Genomic DNA, 21,944 nt, shown 5'->3' on the forward strand with positions numbered 1-21,944 from the left:
CTGCGTCTTCATCGTCGTTGTCCTCGTTGCGCTGTTCCCCTGTGTTGTTAGGCTTGTTAGATGTATCCGGAGCCTGTTGACGCGTGTAGATAGACTTGAGAACGCGGCAATTCTCCATAGTATGGTTTGACTTGGGATGGAGCTGGCAGGGCCCTTTCAATGCTTTGGCGTAGTCGTCTTCGTAGTTACGACATCCGCCACCTTTTTTAACGGTATTGACCTCATCGTTGTCTTCCCGAGCACGCTTGCCCTTGTAATCGTCACGGCGGTTACGCCGCTGATTACGTTGGTCGCGGTGGTCACGGGAGTCATTGTGCTAGTTGCGGCGGTCAAAATTGTCGTTCCGACCACGGTTGCTGCGGTAGTCATCGCGGTGTGGGGGGTGGTCGGAGCGTGGAACCCTTGCTGCTTCTTCGATAATTATCTTTTTAGCGTCGTCGGCGTCCGCATATTTCTTAGCGGTGGCCAGGAGCGCTGTGACCGATTCAGGCCTCTTGCGCAGGAGCTTGTCCCTTAGGGCGTCATGGAAGCGGAGGCCAGTGATGAAAGCCTCGATTGCCTCATTGTCGGAGATTGATGGGACCTTGATGCGCATCTCTGAGAAACGCTGGACGTACTCGCGTAGTGGCTCATCTTTTCGATCTCGAATTCGTTGCAGATCATATTTGTTGCCGGGTTGCTCGCATGTAGCAATGAAGTTGTCGATGAAGACTTGCTTGAGCTCTTGCCAAGAATCAAAGTAGTTCGCCGGCAAGCTGACCAACCATTGGTGACCTGCATGGCCAACAACGACTGGGAAGTAGTTAGACATGACGTGCTCGTCAGCCATGGCTGATCAGCACGCAGTTTCGTAGAGCATGACCCATAATTCGGGGTTCTCTTTGTCATCGTACTTCTGAAGTTTCTCGAGCTTGAAGTTCTTGGGCCATATGACTTGGTGAAGGTGTGGAGTAAACTGCTTCAAGCCCGGCGGGCCGTGGATAGTGTCATATTCCATACGGCGATAGCTTTTGTGGGATGCACGATCGTTGGCTCTCTGGTTGATGCGAGCGCGTAGATCACGTCCTCCGAGGTAATGGCGGAGATCGTTATTGCCATCACGGCGATCTCGGTTGCCATCTAGATTAGCCCTACGACCGTGGTTATCGCGGCGGTTGTCATGGTTGTCTCGGCGGTTATCGTCCCGAACATCGTGGCGGTTGCCATCCTGATAGCGGTTGTCATCCCAACCACCATTATGGCCACCGTTTCCGCCTTGACGATTGTCTGATGGGTCGTTGTTGCGCGAGCCACGTTGGTTGAGTGGCTGTGAGCGACTTGAGTACTGGCGGTTGTGGCTTGACTCAACTGAGACGGATGGAGCCCAGGCTTGATTTACAATCTCTGCGGTCTGAGCCATAGCAGCCGTCAGATAGGCTTGTATTTCGTCGTGCATTGTTTGGGTTTCCAAGGTATTGGGTAGCCGTTGCATTGTTGCCATAGCAACGGCTACGTTGGCGCTTGGAGTCCTGAAGACCTGTTTGTCCCCCACCCTGTCGAAAGCATTGTTGAGGTCGCGTGGCTGGACCCTTACACGTCGTGCCTCCTCTTCTGCTTCAGCTTTGATTTGCCGGCGATTAAACCGGTCAATATTGTGTGCCTGACGCGCAATCCTTTCTTGTTCTGTTTCGCCAACTGCTGGCGGTTCGTCATTGCTGACAACATTGATCAAATCCCCTCGCCTTGGCGGGAAAGACGGGAATTATGGGAACCCCAGGGCGTGGTCTGGGATATCCAGATCGTATTCGACGCCTTCATCGTCGTGATACTGGAGCTCGGTGTGGACGGAGGCATTAGATGCGACGCCAGACGAGGAGCTAGAGTCCCCCTCTTGGACCATGTGGACGGATCCTTCTTGATAATCCTCAATCTAGATCATGTTGACGAAGTTGCTTGGCCTCGGCCGAGGTTGATGTACAAAACACAGATCCGAGCAGCGTTGTATGTTATACGCGTAGTTGGAGGCAGCGTTTCACAGGCCATAGGGCTGGGCCTGGTAGTTCTCCATTGAGGCTTCGTACTCAGAGAGCCGGAGACCCGTTGCGGAGGCTGGCTGGCGACGAGCGAAGCGCCCTTTAGGAGTAGATATGACCACGAGACCTGTACCAAGTCATGCAGGACGATTGGCCCGAACTGGTCAGGCAGATCTGTTGTGGGGAGCGGTTACCTGCTCATTAGGTTGACTTTGAATTGTACTTACCAGAGCTAGGGTTTCAGCGAGTTTGGTGCCGACCCGATCGATGGAGTCAAGCAGGTCGGTGTTGTCGATCTGCTTCCCTTTGTAGCGGGGAAGCAGACGACGGGTTGTTGGCGTGGCTGAAAGTGATGCAGGCGTGGTCGGAGCCAGATGCACCATGGTTGGAGCCGTATCCACCGTGGTCGGAGCTGTATCCACCGTGGTCGGAGCCGTATCCACCGTGGTCGGAGCCGTAGCCGATGCAAGTGGAGTAGTGGTCGACGCAGATTGAATCCACGCTTCCTCCGTGGTCATGGCGATGAAGTTGTCGGAGCCGGTGGTCCAGGTGATCTGGCCGACGGTGAACGTGAGGCCGTTCGGTGTAGCCACGGAGCCGGAGATGATGGCCATCTTGTTTGCTTGGAGAGCAGTACGCACACCCCTACCTGGCACGCCACTATCGACGAAATATGGTCGGCAGTCTACCTAGGGGTATGCCCAATGTAGTAAATTGTCGGCAGACAGATGCGCAAGCCACAAACAAGACGGTGACGCAAGATAGACACGAGGTTTTATCTAGGTTCGGCCGCCAAAAGGCGTAATACCTATGTCCTGCGTCTGATTGTATTGTTGTATGTCAATGAGAGATGTTTTTTAGAGGGGTCCCCTGCCCGCCTTATGTAGTCCGGGGGCAGGGTTACAGATCTAGAAACTAATCCTAGTTAGTTACAATTGCCATAGGTGACCGGATAAGGATTCCTATTCTAACCGACCAAGATCTTGCTTGATCGCGAAATCTGTTTTGACTCCTTGCGCGGGACTCCGAACAGGTTGGCCAGGCCGCGCGTCGTCTTTTGGTGGACCGGACCCACTGATCCGGGCTGGCCCAATCTTAGCCGTAAGGGTATAGGGGTTAATACCCCCACAACGCTCATGAAGAAGAGACACGACACCACAGAGCAACATCACTAGATCTGGCCATGAGGCCGATGAATCTAGCAAGGGGGGTGGCAAACCGCCTGGTGGGCCGAGCAACTGCCCATGTAGGGGCTCCTTTGCTCGGGAGAGCAACGCAATGGGAGGTCACGCTAGGGGGAGCTTGCACCAGCACGAGTCCGCGTCGGGTTGCGGAGCTCCAAGTTAAGGATCCCTTCAACCAGGGGCCGACCGCCACCGCGCAGTCGGGGCGCCCTAGGGGCCCAAATCTGCCCCATCTGCCACAAGAGAGTGACGCCGAGTGAGCCCACCATAGGCCCGGGGGGGCGGTCCACGCCCCTACTGGTAGAGCTCGGTTCTGGTCGGTCGATGCACAAGAGAGGGAAAACGAGGAGGGGGGAGGGGGGAGGGGACATAATGCGTCGGGTCGTGGAGGACCTCACATGGTGGTGGGCCGCCACTTCTGCCTAGCCACGCCGGCTAGGTGCAGGCAGATCTAGGCCCGAGGGGCCTAGGGGGCACGGGGATGCAACCACGTCGGGTCGCGGTGCGCCGTGTTGGGAGGAGGGGCACCAGCCACGGCTGCTCCGCATGGCCTGAGGGCCAGAGGAGGGGATGGACTGCGGACTAGGGCTAGTTTTTGGGGTCTGCCGTGGGCCGCCGTGGCCTCAAGCCGGAGGATGGCGATGGTGGCTGAAGATGTGGCTCAGAGGGAGAGGGCTAGCATGCCAGGGAGTGTCGCCCCCCCCTGAGTCGCCCTTGGGGAGCTCGGGGAAGGGGAGGGGACAACCTTATGATCAGGACAAGAATAACGATAGCTCGTGGTTATCTTGGATGACTTAGGTTAGCCATGCATCACCATGTTGGGCCTTGAGTTGTTCTTGTCTTAAAAGATTTGTCCGTGGCAGGGCTCTGGCTCCTCTAAAAACAACTCCAGCTTTGGCTCCTTTGAAGAAGTGGCTGCTCTAAAGGAGCTGAAGCCGTTCTGAAAAACGTTTGGCAAACCGGCTCCTCCTATTTTTCTGAAATGGATGAAAAATGGAAAATGCCAATAATACCCCCACTTATTATTTTATTACGGTGTAGATCTAGTTGAACCCAACATAGAATTTTTTTTACAATTTTTTTGATACTCCTTTGATTTATTACGTATTTTACAAGTAGCAGGCGATTTGATCAAGTTGTGGAGAAACTAACCGTTGCTTTTGCATTGGGAACCCGGTCTATTTCTAAATTATTGGAGCCATCTGTTGTTTTCTTTTTTTTCTTGTATTTTTGCATTGGGAACCTATCTTTTCTCCTATTCTTGCTAGCCAATCCTCCTCTTTCTTTACCTACAGCAGGCACAATATGCGCACGCAGGGAAACGGGCCGGCATTGCTGTGTTGCGCTCGAACCAGCGATGGATGACAACCGCGTCCTCTCGTGCCCTGATAAAGGAGGAGCCTGGAGAAGCTCGTCTTCATGGCTCCGTTGGCGCAGTAGAGAAAAGGCTCCTGCTCTTTTAGGCTTCGCCGGCGGAGCTGTTCTTCGGTTTAGCCCTTTGGCAGGGCTTCAGCATGAGCCGGAGCTGGAGCCGCTCGCGGAGCCCTGCCAAACGGACACTAAGTTGGTCTGGTTTCTCTTCTATCATTAAGATAAAGCCTGAAAAACTTGTTTAAAGTTTTTTTTTTAAAAAATGACAGGGCTGCCAGCCTGCCACGGAGGGTGAGAACACCCTTCTGATCCGAGTGAGTTTATCAGGTGTGCACCATCCGCATTACTTTTTGTATTTGTTGGACACATGATCCTGATGTTCCCATTTTAGTTGCTCAAAGAGGTGCCTTTTTGCCTCTTCCTTACGGTCGCAAATTTCAGATTTCTCTTTACCTTCCTACGTCCAATAGAGATAGAGATAATTTGCAGGAGAAGGCTTGCATTCTTGCTTTCAGGACGGTTCCAGTTTGTCAAGATCAACATGCATGCTCTCCTGCCCAACCACATCTCTATAGAGTGCCTGTGCAACTGGAGCCCTGCCCAACCACAGGCACTAGTCCTGCTACCTACTACCTTCACTCCAGTTGCTCACTAGTGCCTGCAGCCTGCTAGCTAGCTGCGTCGGCGATGTGTCTGCCGTTCTTCTGCCGCGGCGGCCCCAAAGGTGATGATGGGTCACAGCATGACCCTAGCGTCCAGCAGCCACAACAACAAGCTCCTCTGCCACCATGGGTGGCGGCGGGATGGCATGAATGAAGAGGGCAACGTCCAACCTTATAATAAGCTGTCGTCCCCTGTGAAAGAAGCATATGGCCACCATGGGACGACCAACGTGCCTGCCGCTGCGGGCGGCGAGGGCAAGAATTGAGGAGCTCGTGCGGCGCAAGGGCATATGACGGAAGTGAACAAGAACGGTGGAGGGCCCATGACGGACTTCGGCTACTCAGACGGCAACGTCCATGCTTCTGTTGGTGGCGTTGCCCGAGGTCGAGAGAGTCAGAGCGCTGCCGGGAAGATCGTAGCGTCCACCACTCCGGCAACGCAAGCTTTTAAGCATAGGGATCTGGCCGCAGCGCAACAAGCTCCTCAGCGTACGTATCTGGTCTCTGCTAGTCCTCGCCACCACCATGGCCATGGGTCGCAGGCAGCATCGCATCCCAGCGAGGCCGCTGATAACATGAAGGCGCCACTTCGAGTACTACCGATGGCTCGTCGTGGTCCTGAAGACTACTAGCTACCCTACAGCGTGCTGCGGCCACCACAGGACAGACGCCGATCTCCAACAATTTCGTTCGTTCTACTTCCAGTACGGTAATCTTGACCCATGATGATGATCATGTGCATATATATATATAGAGGAAGAGTATATTCCGTAGCCAGCTACAAAATAAGTTATTCTATAGCCACCTCCATTTACGATAATTTTATATACTAATTTATGATAATGTCAATACATATTTACGATAGTTGGGTTACTATAACATATGAAGATATTTACCATAACGTCATAGTAAACCACTTAGTAAAGAGTTACTGTAATTTCGTAAATTAACATAGTAATTATCGTAACTCAAAGTGGCTACAGAATAAGCTATTTACGATCACATGTGGAGATGTCTGGATTTTTTGCATCCGACATCACAACTTACTCGAAACCTTCACAATTTTTTACCACAGCCTCCACATGCGATAACACAACGCCTCGACAAGTTTCGTGATTTTCGGACTTCATTTGCATTTTATATAATTTAAAATCACATTTCCGGCAAGTACCTCGACATGTTATGTCAACGAGATGCTCGAGATTTCATGTGAGTTCCTGGATACGGCCTAAACATATCCTAAATATCATGAGTATCAATTTTTGGATGACCAAAGTCCATTATTCCATGTACCTGCAGTTCAAATTTGAAATATCTCGAAAAATTCGACGAAATGAAATAAACTAATGAAATATATCAAAAAAAAGTCAAAATTGCCCCAAATTTTAAAATAGAGTTTGAAATACTGTCACAGGGCCCCAGAAAAAAATTTGGGCCCAAAATCAAAAAAACAATTTGCCGAGTGCCATCGGGGGCACTCGGCAAAGTTGATTTTCAAAAATAAAAAAAAATTGTTGAGTGCCTGGCGCTGGCACTCGGCAAAATAAGTTTTAAAAAATAAAAAAAAAAAATTTGCTGAGTGCCGGCCCAGGGGGCACTCGCCAAAGTTGATTTTCAAAAATAAAAAAAAATTGCCGAGTGCCAGGGCACGTGGCACTCGGCAAAGAATTAAAAAAATAAAACATTCTTTGCCGAGTGCCCCTTTCTGGAGCACTCGGCAAAGGCCCAATAGAAAATGGGTCGCCGGCCCAAAATCCCCCCACCCCAGAACCCTATCTCTCCCTTGCGCCCGCCCGCCTGCTCGGTCCCGCCGCCCTCCGCCGCCGCTCTGCCGCGCATCCCCGGCCCGCCAGCGCCGCCTGCCCGCGCAGCTCGCACACGCGCGCGCCGCCGCCACCCCCGCTCCGCCGTGACAACGCGCCCACGCCGGTGAGCCCCCACCACCGCGCACCCCCGCCCCTGCATTGCCCGCCCCCGAGCACCCCAGCCCGGTCGCGCGGCTCCCAGGCATGCGCCGCCGCCGTCAGTGCGGCCCGCCGCTGTCGTCCGCGCGTGCTGCCACTGCCGGCGCGCACGACCGTCCTCCCCTGCACGTGCCGGCCCCGCACGCCCCCATGCTCCCCTGGTCTTGCCGCCGGCCTGGAAGAAGGAGGAGGAAGCAGCAATAAGAAGAAGAAGAAGGGAGGAGAAGAAGGAAGAAGAAGGAAGAAAAAAGACGAAGGAGAAGGAAAAAAGAGAAGAAAAAGGAAGAAGGAGGAGGAGGAGAGGAAGGAGGAGGAGAAGGGGAGAGGGGGAGGTAGCTGAGGTGGAGGGGAGGAGGAGGTGCCTCGGCCGTCTTCTCCGCGTGCCCGTCCCGCTGACGCCCCTATCATCACCGAACCGCCTACGAGCATGGGCAAGGTATATCCACCCTTTCTCCGCTTGTCGGCCTTCGTGCCGTTGTGATGTCGGCCTTCGTGCCGCTGTGCATATCGGCCTTTGTGCCGTTTGTGATTGTCGGCCTTCGTGCCATTGTTTTTTGCAGGTTTTGGAAACCTCCCCGTGTAGGGGAGGTGCTGCTGAAATTTTGAACTTATATTGTCGCGTTTCTTCTTTTGCAGAGCAGGACCTGTCGGAGGTGACCCGGAGGTCCCCGATCGTCTTCATCGGCGTCGCGGGTCTGCCTGCACTGCGTTGCCTCGCCACTGCGTTGACTCGCCACTGCCTCGCTAGCCTGACTTCACCGACACCCTAGGTATAAATCACCTCTTTTTCTGCTTGTCTATCGTCGTAGATCGGTGTAGCCCAGTTAGGCGTCTCCCGTCCAAAAGAGATATCTTTGGAGGTATGCAGATCTTTGCATATCTACGAGCGTTTCTGTTTCAGATTGTCCACGTTTTTTGGATAGCCCACGGATGCGTAGATGGGTTAGTTTCCATGGTCCGCTCCGGTCCGAGACGGTGTTTCGGCATCACCCCCCTGTTGTTCTCTGGATACACACTCTCCCTTGCAGAACGTGTATCGGGAGAACAACAGGGAGGTGCTACTGAAATTCAGTCTCGGATAGGAGCAGAGCATGGAAACTAACCTCATCTACGGATCCACGGGTGGGATTAGGACCTATCCTCACCTATTAGAGAGTAGGGACACCGCGTAGATGCAATTGATGATGACTCATATGTGCTGATACGTCTGTTAAAGGATGGAGGACCGTGAGTGGATGTACACGCTCCGGAGAGACGAGCACGATTACGACTTGCTGTTTATAGTCAAGGTCAAAGAATTCTTACAGCATGCATTTGGCGAGAGTGTTGGAGGCCATTCTCTAGTGGTTTGTCCATGCAGCGGTTGTGACAACAGAAGAAGGAAAGATAGGTTAACCATGGGTAAACATATTGTGAAGTTTGGATTTACTCCGGGCTACCACCGGTGGATCCACCATGGTGAAGCCGATCGTATCAGGGAGGAGGTGGTGAGACCATGGCTTGAGGCTTTTGATGATGATGCCAGGGTAGCAGACATGCTGGATGACATGCACCAAGCTCAGTTCGCTAAAGGACGTGACAAGGAGGAGATGGAGGCTATCGCAGATGCCTTCTACCTAGTGTTGGACTCGGCACAGAGACCCCTTCACGATCATACTAATGTTTCTCAGCTGGATGCCATTAGTCGCGTAATGGGTTGAAGGTCGAGTTAAACCTAAGTCGAGAAGGCTTCGACAAGATGGTGGCCGTGTGGAGCGATATGCTACCGAAGACACACATTATGCCAAAGAACTTGTATGAGTCAGAGAAGCTCCTTCTTGCACTTAAGATGTCGTATGACAAGATACATGTGTGTCTGAATGGGTGCATCCTATTTAGGAAAGAACACGCGGATGCAAAGTACTGCCCGAAGTGTAAATCCCCTAGGTATGTGGAGGTAGACTCAGGCGATGGCCAGAAGAGGCAGCTTAAGATCCCCATGAGAGTCCTACGACACCTTCCATTCCTGCCGAGGCTCCAATGGCTATTCATGACCGAGGAATCCGCAAAATAGATGACATGGCACAAAAATGGCACACGATACAATCCTGAGAAGATGGTACATCCATCCGATGCTGATGCATGGAAGTACTTCAATTCGTGGCATCCTCTCAAAGCAGAGGAGGCTCGTAATGTACATGTCGCGCTGGCAACAGATGGGTTCAATCCATATGGCATGATGGCTGCACCATACACATGTTGGCCTGTGTTCGTCATCCCCCTAAATCTCCCCCTCGGTGTCTCCTTTCAACGGCATACCGTGTTCTTGTCGTTGATAATCCCTGAACACCTGGGGAGTAATATGGGTGTCTTCATGGAGCCTGTGATAGATGAGTTGATCGATGCTTGGGTCAAAGGGGTGTGGACATACGACCGAGCTACGAAGACTAGCTTCAAAATGCATGTCTGGTACCACTACTCCCTGCACGACTTCCTGTCGTACGGGTTAATGTGAGCCTGGTGTGTTTAGGGGAAGTTCCATGCCCAATATGCAAGGAAGCTGTGAGGTTCATATGGTTGAAGAAGGGTGGCAAGTATTCGTCGTTCGACAAACATCGTCAATTCCTCCCTCTTGACCATCGATTCAGAGAAGACGTCAAGAGCTTTACGAAAGGTGTCAAAGTGATAGACCCTAGACCACGCTTGAGGACTGGGGCGGAGGTTCGTGCTCAGATAGATGCTCTCATGCCCAACGAAGATGGTGGTTTCGTGGGATATGGTGAGCAACATATGTGGACTCATAAGTCCAGCTTGATGAGGCTCCCCTATTTCGATGACCTCCTACTGCCCCATAACATTGATGTCAAGCACACTAAAAAGAATATCGCCGAGGCACTTTGGGCAATGCTCATGGACACTGACAAGTCTAAGGACAACCCTAAGGCTAGAGTGGACCTGGCGATGTTGTGCGACAGGCCATACCTAGAGATGCGGCCTCCTACAATAGGGAAGTAGTGGAGAAGGCCTAGGGCCCCCTATGTCTTGAAAATCGATCAAAGGAGGGAAGTACTTCAATGGATCAAGAATTTAATGTACCCTGATGGGTATGCAGCGAATCTGAGCAGGGGAGTGAACTTAGAGACTCTATGAGTCAATGGGATGAAGAGTCATGACTACCACATATGGATTGAGCGGATACTTCTGTCGATGGTTTGAGGCTATGTCCCTGAGCATGTCTAGCTAGTGCTGGCAAAGTTGAGCTACTTCTTTCACCAGCTTTGTGCCAAGGAGCTATCTTCTACCGTCATTACAGAATTGGAAACTATGGCACCTGAGTTGGTCTATGAGCTTGAGAAGATCTTTCCACCCGGCTTCTTCTTGCCGATGCAGCATCTGATTATGCACCTCCTGACCGAGGCACGGTTGGGGGGGCCGTGCAGGCCCGTTGGTGCTATCTAATCGAGTGATGTCTAAAGACTCTTCGCAAGAAATGTACAAATAAAGCCAGAATTGAGGCTTCCATTGCAGAGGCAAGCATTCGGGAGGAGGTTGCAAACTTCACGACATCCTACTACAAGCCGAACCTTCCTAGCAAGCATAATCCACCCCCTCATTGCAATGCTGGCGAAGTTGAATCAACCCTCAGCCTTTTCAAATGCCAACTAGGTAGCGCAAGTGGATCGACCCCCAAGAGATTAGATCCAGAAGAGTGGCGCAGAATCACGCTATATGTGTTCACCAACCTTGTCGAGGTTGCGCCATTCATTAAGTAAGTTCTCAACGAACTTGTTTCAATACGACGTCACTATTCTATATTGAACCCCATTGATTCTCTTTGGTACAGGGAATTTGTTCGTCAAGAGTGGCATCAATCAAGGGATCCTACCCCGCACGAACATGATACCCTTCTTTCAGAGAGTGCGGGAGCTGGGAGGCCTGATTTCATTTCTTGGTTCAAACAAAAGGTCGTACGTTCATCGATATTCCTTAGTAGCTCGTACGTTCCAATAGTATAACGATGTATCATGCTTGAGCTTGCAGGCGCAAACCAATACGTCCATGAGTGATGAGTTGAGACAGGTTGCAAACGGCTTCAAGTTAAGGGTGAAGTCATATACCGGTTATGACGTGAATGGATATCGCTTCCACACGTCAAGACACGAGCAGACTCGGCCCGGTCGGAAAACCACCAACAGCCAAGTTTTTACGCCAGGCACTAATGGCGTCGAATACTACGGAATAATTGAGGAGATCTATGAACTTGAATATGAGGGCCGGGTACCTCTTACTCCTGTCATATTCAAGTGCCACTGGTTTGATCCTGGACGAACGAGACGGACCCCTCATCTTGGGCTAGTCGAGATTAGGCATGATTCCGTCTATAAAGGAAAAGATGTCTATATTGTGGCTCAATAGGCCGCGCAGGTGTATCATACGCCATACGCGTGCCAAGACAAAGACCATCTTAAGGGTTGGTCTATTGTGCACCAGGTATCTTCGCACGGTAAACTACCTGTTCCAAATGATGAAGATTACACCTTCGACACAAACACATATGATGGAGAGTTCTATCAAGCAGATGAAGATTACACCTTCGACACAAACACATATGATGGAGAGTTCTATCAAGCAGATGGGCTACAAGGGAGCTTTGAGATAGTCTTACCCGGTGTGACGACTGCCATGGAAGTAGACAATGAAACGGTTGATGACGAGGACCCTGGAGATGTAGTGCTAAATCTGAAGGACATTCAAATGCTTGAGCGATTCCATTTAGGCAAAGACAATGAAGAAGACACAGAACCTTCGGATAGTGTTGCCCATTTGGACAATTTTGACAGTGATGATGAGACCTATGACCCCAATCATGAAGATTATTCCTAAACCATGTAATACTATGTTTTTTATTAAATTTTGTTATGTTTATTCCTAAACCTATTAAATTTTGACAGTGATGATGAGACCTATTCTTTGTACATTGCAGGTGACAAAACAAAGATGGTGGGCAACTGTTCACCGAGGTAGGTGCTCTCGGTGTACCAGAGGCTACGCCCTCCTGATGGAGGCGAGGGGACATCTTTGCTCCTAGCGGCGAGAGCAGGCCCGGGTCACCCTAGCATGGGGAGGGGGAGGGGCCAGGGTCGCCCCAGGAGGGACCCGCCTCCTCCCCCGGCTCTCGACCAGTCGGAGGACCCGTCTCCTACCCTGGAAGACCACGTGGCGGCCACGGGCACGACCACAGACACTCCGCTGGGGGACGAGGGGACTTAGCAGACGGAGGACAGTTCTGCTCAGTCGGCTCCCTACCTGCGAGGTCCCATAAGCCTTCCTCCGGTTTCGCTTCCTGACCGACGCCCACTAGTTCGTCCTGTGGGAAGAAGGTAAGTAACTATAGATGTTATCACTAGTACTTCATATGATACGTTGAAAATCAAAAGAGAAACTAATAATTTTTCTTAATCACTTATGCAGGGGCTGGCTAGTTCTGTTGGGTGCTCTTGACCCCCCACGCACCCCCGCTACCGTCTTGGGATGTCTGTGCAGGAAACACTTCCCCGGCCTTGTGGACTTGAAAGAGGGGAGGTGGGAGCCGGCCAGGTCGTGGGACAGGTACAAGCTCGGCTCGGATGACGAGCAGGACAACAAGCAGGAGCGGGTTTTGGCGGACTTTTGGGTAAGTGTCTTACAACATAGCTCAATACATCTCCTCCATTGCTTAAGTCTTTTATTGAAATAATGAATGGATACATCATGTTTGTATGCAGAGGTACTTCAAAGCCGAAGAAGGTAGAGAGACCCTGGCGGATCAAATGGCACACAGAGCCTGTAAGAAGTACGTCAGCGACATGATTCACGAGGCGCAACTCTAGGCCCACGTCGACTACTACAGGTCCATCAAGAAAGAGCCCCTCAACAAAACTGGCGCAAGAAAGGTGGCGCTGACCAAAGAGTAGTACCTTCAGGTAGGTGAATAATATTGATTCGTTTTGAGATTTAGTAGGTCCAGAATTGATCTTCTTATATGTCAAACACTTGATGATGTGTAGGTGCTGGCCTCGTGGTGCATGTCGCATAGATCGGCATGGTCGAGGATCGTGGATAGGTACCTTGACCCGGCGTACATCGCAAAGCACGAGCAAGGCAAGCGGAAGCGGGCACTGAGGACCGCTCCAACTCACCACCAAGGCAGCCGCAACCTCCCCGCATTCAAGCGGGCACTTGTACGAGATGTCATTTATCTATTCTAACGCTCCATTTTGCCTGATTTCTAATCATCTTGCCGTCTTTCTCGCAGGAGGTGGCACACCCGGACGTGCCGGTGTTGGAGTTTGGGGCATGGGCTGTGTCCCACATGGGCCCGGTGAAATCTGGTGTCGTCTTCAACCCGGATGCCACTGCCCAGGCTTACTCTGACCCGAGCATCCACGCTAAGGTCAGAGACTACACGGAGGCGGTTAGGGTGCTCCATGGCTCAGATCACAATCTGAGCACTGAGCCCCTTGAGACAGAGGTGATTGTGAGGCTGGGGCAAGGCAGGAAGCACGAGCGGTTGTGGATTGTAGACGGCGTCGACTCCTCGAGCTCTGCACCCTCTCTCTCCAACGTGAGGGCACGGAGCACGGCCAGAAGCCTTCCCATACGTGCACGGCCTACTCCAACACTGTCACGGGTCGACGAACTTTAGGTAATTCCGGTTTCACTCGTCGTACATTGAACGTTACACACATTGATCAGATTTGCAATACTGAAACATGTGATTGAAACACTGTAGGCCGAGCTGGTAGAGACAAGGGAGATGCAAGCGCACCTGACCGCAAAGCTGGAGGCCACGAAGAAGCAGATGGCGGACATGTATCATATCATGCAAACCATCGGGCAAGCATCGGGTGTCCAAGTGCAGTTGCTAGCTCCAGCTCCGGTTCGACACTTCACTCCTGTGAGTATGAAAGTTTAATGCGTTCGTGCCGTTGGGATTGTCGGCCTTCGTGCCGTTGTGATTTTCGGCCTTCGTGCCGTTGGGATTGTCGGCCTTCGTGCCGTTGTGATTGTCGGCCTTCGTGCCGTTGTTTCTTGCAGGTTGGAAATCTCCCCGTGCAGGGGAGGTGCTGCCGAAATTTTCAATTTTGAGTCTAACACATGCAATCTCTTCTCTTTTGTGCAGCCTCCGTCGGCGGGTTCAAACAATCCCGCTAGCGTGTCACCGGCGGCTGATCGCGTCAACCCTTCGCCGCAGTCCGGTCCTTCACCGCTGTCCAGGGGGCCACACCTGCAGTCTCCGTCGCCGTAGTAGGGATGTTGAACTTTGTGATGTTGAACTTGTAATAATAAACTTTTGATGTTGAACTTTGGTGCATTTGTGATGGATTTTCGATGGATTTATTAAATATGTGTATGCTTGTGATATATAATGCATGTTGGTGATATAGATGTGATGATTGATGTGTATATATATATATATATATATTGTCTGTTACAATGGAATGTAAAAAAAATTGCAATTCTCGGGGTCTTTGCCGAGTGCCATGGGCAAGGCACTCGGCAAAGATTTTCAAAAAAAAAAATCTTTGCCGAGTGCATCGCCGCGGCACTCGGCAAAGTATTTTTTTAAAAAAAATTCAGAAATTCTTTGCCGAGTGCATCGCCCCTGTTTAGGCACTCTGACAAAGTAATTTTTTTTAAAAAAATAAAAAAAACTTTGCCGAGTGCCTGGACAGGGGCACTCGACAAAGTACTTTTAAAAAAGAAATAAAAAAAAGTTTGCCGAGTGCCTGGGCTAGGGCACTCGGCAAAGAAATTTTTTTAAAAAATATTTTTTTTCCCGAGCGCTGGGTTGGGCACTCGGCAAAATAACCGTTAACGACCGGCGCCACAACGGCCGAAAATATTTTGCCGGGTGCCTCCCCAAGCACTCGGCAAAATTGTTTTTTATTTTGTCGAGTGCCCCGATAAAAAGCACTCGGCAAAGACCCTTTGCTGAGAAAAATTTTGCCAAGCGGATTTTACCGAATGCTACACTCGGCAAAGCCTTTGCCGAGTGCAAAGGGCTCTTTGCCGAGTGTAAAAACACTCGGCAAAGCCGCGGCCTCCAGTAGTGTGCAATCCATTGAGGAGTGAGGACGCGGCATGGAGAGCCTCCTCCGGCAGCTCGCTCATCCTGCTCTCTCGCTCGCGTTGTGGTGTGCAGAGCGTAGGCCTCCCTACGATAGCCAATTGATTTTTTTCCCTATATATACAATGTCAATTGGTTGGATGAGAGTGAAAAAATCGTACCTTTCTAGTTGTAAATTGTAAACTAAATTTGGTGATGATGTCTTTTCGTTCAAACTGGATGCTGTTGTTAGTCTCTCCATTGTCTGAAACTAGTGCTGGCATACCTAATGCTAGAAGCATATTCGGAAAGAATTTGTTCCAGTTTCACCTTTTCATTTAATTATTAATAATGGCGGGCGATGTAGTAATTGGAACGCAAGGACGAAACGGCATCCTCTTTATTATCAATTAATATTAGTATTATCAATCAGAGGTTCCCAACAATAAGTCCCCTTGTTAATTTTCTAATACTTGCTAGGAAAAAAGATAATAAATCCTATGAACTCACAAAAATAAAAAAAATTATATGGTCATCTATTCATTATAGCCATCATTGAATATGGGAGATACATATGGTTTCAACTAAATATGACAATGAAATGGGATGAAAAAACATGCATTGTAACTAGATAACCTAAGTATATATCACAACCACATAAAGATTTAAATATACAACTATTGTCTGAGAATATAGGCAATGAGAGACAGAAAGTAAAGTTTAGTGCGTGGTAGGCCCAAATCTATATATGAGTATTAATTATTTGTCTTTTAAAATTATTAGCTTCTCCATAAACATGGTGGGTTGACGGACTAGTGGAACTAATTGGGGTAGAACCCTACATCCTCCCATCAATTAATCTTGGTATCAATTCATGTAGCTAGGCTTGTATTTACTAAAGATTTTTACATTTGACATGCTCAGCGTGTGTGTGAGGTGTTCCAACTATCACACAGGTCCTATGACTGACACACAGATGATTTTAGAAGGACCTAAATTATTTTCAGGATCAGTTGAAATAGAGAGCTACCTCAAGAAATGTCAAGTTGGAACCAAGCTAGGTTTATTTAGGTCCTACGGATGCAAGGGAACAAGTGATGTGAAGGCTGAGAAGAAACTAAAGCAAAACAAATAAAACAACAAAAAATTGAGTACCAAATAGTCCAATGGTCTAGAATTGAATTTGAATGGCCCCGACAATTAAGTTAGCACCGAATAGTCATGGTCATTTCAAGGCTTAATAGTTATGGTGGATCAGATAGTACAATTGTGGAAAATATGAGCACTGGACAATCAATAGAAAGACTATTTCTAGGATGTGCTAAAATTTTGTAAACACCATATGCTAAATGTGAGTGACAAGCTTTAGTAGCTTGTGGCACACGTCTTACTTGGAAGAGCCTTAGTGGCGAGTCTAACACCATGCCATAGGAAGGCTTGATATGACCACATGACAAAACCTTTGTGGAGCTCCAACATCGACTAGGGTTAACACTTTTCGTACCAATATACCTTAGTACACATCATCACATCTTGTCTCAGGAGTTTTGCATTCCTCGCTTGATTTTTACATACCTCACTTATGGTTTTACCAATATTTCCTAGAATAGCTTAGGGTGGTTCATATGATTTGCTATATGTTGAGAAACTATTTTTGATGGGTAAGTAAAAACACTAGATAAAGATCAAGTGCACACCTTGCTAGTTAGTTTGTTTATGTTTGTCTAGGGTAGCATCAAGTTTGGTCCATAGGTTAGAAAAGTTTTTAGTGACCCAATGCACCCCATCCCTCTCTTGGGTCAAATCTTTGTACCTTGACAAGGACCTTGGATTCCCTATGGTAGCATTTTGGAACTAGCCATCCCTCACATGACATATATAGCTAGGGTTCTACACCCCTTATGGTCAGGTAGACTAAGCATCTGACCCATTCCTAAATCGCTATCATGAATGGCAAGGACTCGACAAGTAGTGACATCAATTAAGAATAGAGAGTCCCTTTGAAAATTGGATGAATCTTGTTGATCACTATGGCAAAATTCTGACCTTGTGCTCGGTACGGTGTTAGAGCAATCCTTCCGAGTGGCCACCTTACTTCTCTCTCCTGGACATACATGCTAACATTGTTGTCAGAGAACCTCTAAATACATGTACACACAAACATGCATGGTATATACACCTGTGCAACAACACTTACAAGCCCCTGTTGTTGTCAGATAACCTCTAAATACACATACACACAAACATCCACGGTATACACCTGTGCAACAACACTTACGAGCCCCTCGCTATGCATGTGTAAGGATTCTTACATCTTTTTTCACGCTTTTGTGTGCTAGTGAGCGCCACAAGCCTTCAGACTCCCACAACAAGGGCGTGTTTATCATTTGGTGCTCGCCACCCAAACACCATTTTTTGCTTGCACATGGCCACTAGTACCATCAGCCTCCAACTGTTTGCCACTGTTCGACAGCTCACCCTATAGCATAGGGGGCATACCCCTAGGCCTTGGGTATAATGGAAAGACATATGATAAGTTTTGTTAGACCCATTCACGCACCAATACCCTACCCGATGGGCACAAAAGCTTGTTTATTGGGCCGGGGGCATGTGAGATGTTTTTTCTCTTCGTACACTTTTTGGGACAATCCTCCAAACAAAGCGTGCTATATGACCCGCAAGAAATAAATGTTGGATGATTTCTTTATTGTCACAAAACATAACTTTTCATCACCACTCCAAATTCATTTTAGGATATTGTCCTTTGTTAAAATCACTCCGATTCAAATGAATATCTTGACCTTTAGAGGCGACTTGATCTTCCTTTATGATTTATTTAAAGGCATAGCCATTTGATTTACTACTTTTTTTACATTGGTTGCATAATGAAGACATGCCCCCTGGATAAAGAGGTCCATTTAGGGCCAATTTGGTGTGCTCTAGCTCCAGCTCTGTTGGTATCTCCGGCACCAGAGCCGGAGGAGCCACACTAAATGACTATGGATGGAGAAGCACTTTTGATGTGGAATAGACGAGCTAGAGCCATTTTGACTGTACTGAGACAGAGCTATTTTTTGGGCTTTTGCCAGGGTGCTCCGGCTCCAGCAACAGAGTCCATGCAGAAAAGCCCAATCAAAAGGGCCCTTAATAGAATTAGGTTAATCATCAAGTTGCATAAATGCTAGTCTTGTGACGAAACCGTTCCATTTAATTAATTTATCACCCCTAGCATTCTGTAGAAAGAAATATTAAGTGGTGCGGTGCTAAAAGCTCAAGCAACTGTAATATATTTCTCACTTGTAATGTTATATAAATTTGGATATTGTTCTTTGAGGATGAAGTTACCCAACCACTTGTCCTCCTATCATCTCACTTTAGCACCATTATGAATGTTAAGGCCTTGCTCGGTTAATCCCTAACCGATGGGATTGGAGGGTATTGAGGGGAGTTCCCCTTTATACCCTCCAATCTCCTCGGTTTGGGTATTAACCGAACAAGGCCTAAATGTGGAAAACTCTAAGAATTGGTCATGGACCTTCACAAGGCTTGACCAAAAAATAGGAATCACTTGGCTTCCACCCAATTTTTTTTCAATTACTGCTTCCTAAGAAGTTCTTGCTAAACTCCATCTTCATTAACATGTTTGTAGATCCATTTACTAAGTAGACATTCATTTTACACCCCAAGATTTGTAATTCCTAAGCCACCTTCCTCCTTTGTTAGGCAGAGGATCCCCCAATTTCACAAGTCTCTATTTTTTTCTTTTGGTTGTCTCCTTGCTAGAAAAAGTTGGACCCATAAAGTCTAGCTTCTTTAGAATACCTTTTGGTACTTCAAAGAAAGACATCATGTATCAGCAAGGCTACTTAGAATTGAGTTAATCAGTACTAGCCGACCTCCATAAGATAAAATCTTTCCTTCCAACTACACATTTTCTTTTGAAGGCGGACTTCAACAACTTTCTGGTCCTCTCGTTATTAAAGTTTTCTATGATTCATTGGTATGCCTATGTATTTAAAAGGATATTGATCCGTCTCCCATCCATAGATCTACGAGTATTTGCCAACAAAGTTCTTTATATTTCCATAGCATATTAATTCACTTTTGTGGAAGTTAATTTCCAAACGTGAAAGTTGTTCAAAGAAAAACAAAAGAATTTTCATATTTTTTTCCTATTCAATGTCACGTGACATGAAAGGATTGTATCTTTAGCATATTGTAGGATTTAGGGGCTATCATTTACTAGATGTAAAATTAGTCCTTGAATTTGTCCATCCTCTTTAGCTCTAGCACTGAATTAAATAACATATCCACTACTAAATTAAAAAGGATTGGTGATAAAGGATCATCTTGTCTTAGGCCTTTTTTCATTTAGAAATACCGTCCTACATCATTGTTTACCTTTACAGCAATACTACCCTAGAAACAAATTGATGGATCCACTGACACCACAAAATTGAGAATCATTTCATCTAAAGGGTTTGTTGAAGGAAACACCACAATTTTCACTTTATCACAGGTCTTCTCAAAGTCCACTTAAAATTAATGTCATTTAGCTACTTTCTATGTAACTCATGGTTAGATTCATGGAGGAGGATGCACCTTCTAAAGTAAAGTGACCAGGTAAAAAAATCTTGGTTATATTGTGTTGGTCGAGAATGTCTGTATGTGACCCTTTATTCATTCTACTAGTTGCAACCTTAGTAAAAAAACATGAAGCTTACATTTAAATGGCAGATCGGTCTATGCTCTTGAATTCAGATTGCTTCTTGACACTTTGTTAATAAAGTAATAGTGCCCAAGTTAAGGCTAGGTAAGTCTCCTTTATAGAAGTCAAAATATAGCCATCGAATTAGCCTTTTTATGTCTTCCCAAAACACTTGATATAAAACTCAATGTCAATGGGAAACCATTTGGCCACGGAGCTTTATTGTTCTCCATTTGGAAAATAGCTTCTTTTACCTTTTCTTCAGAAAACATTGTCGTAAAAATATCATTTTCCATGTCTAAAACATGTGTGATGTCATCAACTCTATTCTCCATTATGGAAAAATTATTTTCAAACAGGAGGACCAAATAAATTTTGGTATTAAGAAGTTATGTGGTCTTTTAGCTCCATTTTGTCTTTCAAGATCTTATTATTCCCTTCTAACTAGAAAATGAGTGTTTTCATATGCTTACCATTTGCAATAAGCTAGAAACACTTTGCATTATTATCACCTTCTAACAGGTTTTTAGTATTTGACATTTGGAACCAGTCTATCGTCCCTTCTTCCCTCAGCAAACAGGTGTTTTTTTTATCTCTAAGACAATGGAGTATATGTTGATAGTTCTGCCTTTTTATCTAGCATTGCATGGACATATTTATCCATGAAGAAGGCCCTGTTTGATACAAAGTATTTTTGGAGTTTTAGAAAAATACCATGATTTTGTGAAATACATTGGTTGTAGAGTGCCATGAAGTGTTTTGGTGCAACAAACTTTATGGTTTTGAATGCCATAGTATTGCTGAACCTGTAATCTTTTTAGAGTTTTAAAAACTTCACTCTAGACCACTTTTTTCTAAACCACGGTTTTGCATAACAACGATTCTAAAACTACAATTTCTTGTAACACCCTAAATTTTGCATATTTTTGAAATAGGAGAAAATGGTTAATTAAGCATTTTGTGGGAACTTGAACCTAGGAAAAATAATAAATTTTATTAAATTAAAAACAAATATAGGTTAACAATCATGTATGTGCATTCATGCCGCTGCATGATATTTTTTATTTCTCGGTTGGAAGTCGGATTTTGAATTGAGTTGAAATTGCATTTTGAATTGCTTTGGAAAAATTGAAAAGAAATAAATTTCCTTTTTCTTTTATTTCCCCTGCTTTTGGCCCACTCGGTTTCGCCCCTCCCGCCGGCCCAGTTGGCTGTTGGCCTTTCTTTCCCTTTCCTTCCGCTCGGGCCGAAGCCCAGCTCGACCTTTCTCCCTTGCGCGCCGCATCACCCGGCCCAGCCTGACGCCCGCGCGCTTCCTTCCACCACTGACAGCTCTGGCCCACAGGTCAAGGGCTTCCTCTCCCTCGCACCGTATCCGGGCCGGAGACCTCTGCCGCGCCGACACCGAGTCTGCCTCCGCCACGAGCTCGGTGCCATGCCGCCTAGGTAACCCCGCCCCCATAAATAGCCGCCTCCTCCGCCTCTTTATCCATCTTGCCGCAAGTTTCTTCGCCCAAGCAAGCCACAGCCGCGCCTCGCCCTAGCACCGCCATGACAGCCACCGTCCATCGAGCGCCGCGCCGCCTCTACTGCCTCCCGCTCTTTCCTCTTGGGTCCGGTGAGTCCGCCGTCGCTCCCTCTATCTCCCGGTGTTCCTTTTTCGCTGAACCATGCACTGTGGGCCAAAAGCCAAAACTCCGGCAAGCCGGCAATGGCGCCGCCGTCGCAAACCTTGTCGTCCGCACTGTTCCGGCGTGACCTCTCTCTCTCTTCCGCCAGATCAAATCCCAGCCATTCAGATCTAATCCAATGGCCCCATATCAAAGATACCCCTTCGCCGCCAGTTTTTCAAAAATGCCCTTACAATTATTTCAGATTTAACCCGCAGTCCAAAGCCCGTTTTTGGATTCTATTTTCTATTTTTGAAAGCATATTTTGGTTCGTTTAGATTGAAAATACGTTTTTATGTATTTAC

Source organism: Miscanthus floridulus, chromosome 19, assembly GCF_019320115.1.
Source record: "Miscanthus floridulus cultivar M001 chromosome 19, ASM1932011v1, whole genome shotgun sequence".
In the NCBI taxonomy this organism is placed as follows: Eukaryota; Viridiplantae; Streptophyta; class Magnoliopsida; order Poales; family Poaceae; genus Miscanthus; species Miscanthus floridulus.